The sequence below is a fragment of the Camelus dromedarius genome, chromosome 10, assembly GCF_036321535.1.
Source record: "Camelus dromedarius isolate mCamDro1 chromosome 10, mCamDro1.pat, whole genome shotgun sequence".
Taxonomy (NCBI): Eukaryota; Metazoa; Chordata; class Mammalia; order Artiodactyla; family Camelidae; genus Camelus; species Camelus dromedarius.
The window spans coordinates 76022172-76024110 of record NC_087445.1 but is presented as its reverse complement, the minus strand read 5'-3'; the positions used below and the strand labels follow the sequence as shown (position 1 = coordinate 76024110).

The 1939-nt window shown below is 59.9% G+C and overlaps 1 non-coding gene across 1 annotated transcript; it reads right to left on the bottom strand.

The window, feature by feature from the left end:
• Positions 1 to 1420: 1420 nt before the first annotated feature.
• LOC116152841 (U2 spliceosomal RNA) lies at positions 1421 to 1610 on the bottom strand. Its single transcript, XR_004136545.1, has one exon. It is a non-coding gene; the product is annotated as a U2 spliceosomal RNA (small nuclear RNA).
• Between the last annotated feature and the right edge of the window lie 329 nt (positions 1611 to 1939).

Sequence of the window (1939 nt, the reverse complement as noted above, 5' to 3'; positions counted from 1 at the left end):
ATTCCTTGGGCATTCCCCCAGGGGACAGTCCCAAGGCAGGCATGGGGGACTTGACCTCCAGAGGCCCGGTGGTCTGGGTGTCCTCCCTGAGCTGTCGGTGTCCAGTGCCCCCTCCTCCCCTTGGCCCAGGGGCCTGGGCACAGCTCATGGCTGGGGGGGCACTTCCTGACCTGAGGGACTCAGCCGCTTGGAGGCCCCCAAACACCCTGGGCTTTAGTGCAGCGCTCCCTGCACAGTGAGACCGCTGCTGCTCAACCATCCATCCCCTTCCTCTTCCCCAGCCACACCCCTTTCCCAAGTCCCAGTCCTCCATCCCCAGTGATGTCCCATTGGAGACTCTGGACTGGACGAGGCCTGGGTTCCAGGTCTGCATTGGTGCCAAGGCTGTAAGGGGGCACGTGCCTGCCTGTCTCTGGGCCCCGACCCCAGACAGAGGGCAGGGTCTCCGGAACCTCCGAGCCCTGAGGCCCGGAGCCTCACCGCCCGCCCAAAACATAAAGGCTGCTGTGCTCAGGCTCTGGGAATTCACTTTGGCTGCGAAGGGATTGTTCTATGACCGACATCCACAGAAACATGGACGCAGAGGCGGCCAGGACCAGAAACCCGAGGGGGGATGGGGAGGGTGGGGGAGGGACAGCACTTAAGGACGCCCTGCCTTCGACCCCCTGTCCTCATGTCTTCTGGTCCCCTGACTGGAGGCAGCATTGCCTGGGGCCTTGTAGGGGTAGGGGGCCGAGTTTGACCCCAGCTGACCCTGCCGGCCTGCTGCCCATCGGGGCCTCATTGAGGTCCCACTACAGTCTTGTGAGGTGGTCCAATTCTAGCCCCATTTTTCAGACGGGGAAATGGAGGCTCAGAGGAGTTAAGGAAGTCACTTGAGCACAGCTGGAAGGGGGCAGAGCCAGGATTTGAACCAGGCACTGACCTCACTGACCCTGCTCTGGACAGCACCCCTGGCCCAGCGGAGGGAGCATCCCCAGGTTGGCAGGTTGGATAGGCTCAGAGGGGACCAGCAGAGGGGTGGTCTGGTTCCTTCTACCACCAAGCGCCACCTGCCCATCTGCGTCTCTTGTCAGACCAGGGTGTGGACGGCCTGGTGTCAACTGCAAGGGGAGGCCCCTGCCTGCCCTCTGAGGTGACTGAGGGCTCCTGAGAAAGAGGAGAGCGGCTGGGACAAGAGTCCCCATTACAACCTGACTCACCCGGGATACCTGTGTGGGGGCAAGAGCCCAGAGCTGAAGTCACCTGCCCTGGGCACCCACGTGGGGTTGGCGAAACATGGGTCGGGGCAGACAGCCTGGCTCAGCCTTGGCCTCACCCCGAGGGGTTCCAAGTGCACCGAGGCCAGATCGGCCAAGTCAGTCAGCCTTGAATACCATTTTATTTATTTTTATTTTTTAAAAGTCGGCTTTATTCCCCGAGAAGGTGCACTGTTCTTGGACATTCTGCAATACCAGGTCGATGTGTGACATGGATGGAACAAGCTCCTATTCCAACTCCCTGCTCCCAAAATCCATTTAATAGATTGTCCCGGGATAGGTGACGTAGCAGTTATTAAACTGATAAGAACAAACACTACACTCGATCTCACCAAAAGGCCAAGAAGCGATTGAACGCCATTTTAGAAGCCAGACCAAGATTCATGCTGACGGTGGGCTGGGGCTGGGGGGACGACCAGGGTGAGCCACCAACCTGGGGAAGGGCAGGGGCTCCCTCCTGTAACAGATAGCTGAGGGAAGCCCCAAGCCGCTCCCTTTCTGGAAGCCTCCTTCCAGGTAGCCTGTGTGGGTTTGGAGAGAGCCCTGTGTCCCAGTGCCCAGGTATTTTCACATCAGGGCTCCACACAACAGCCCTGCTTAGTCAGCACCCTGGAATCCTCTCCCTTCCCCACTCCTCGAGGTCTCCCTGGTGCCCACTCCCTCCCTAACGCAGCCCCCAT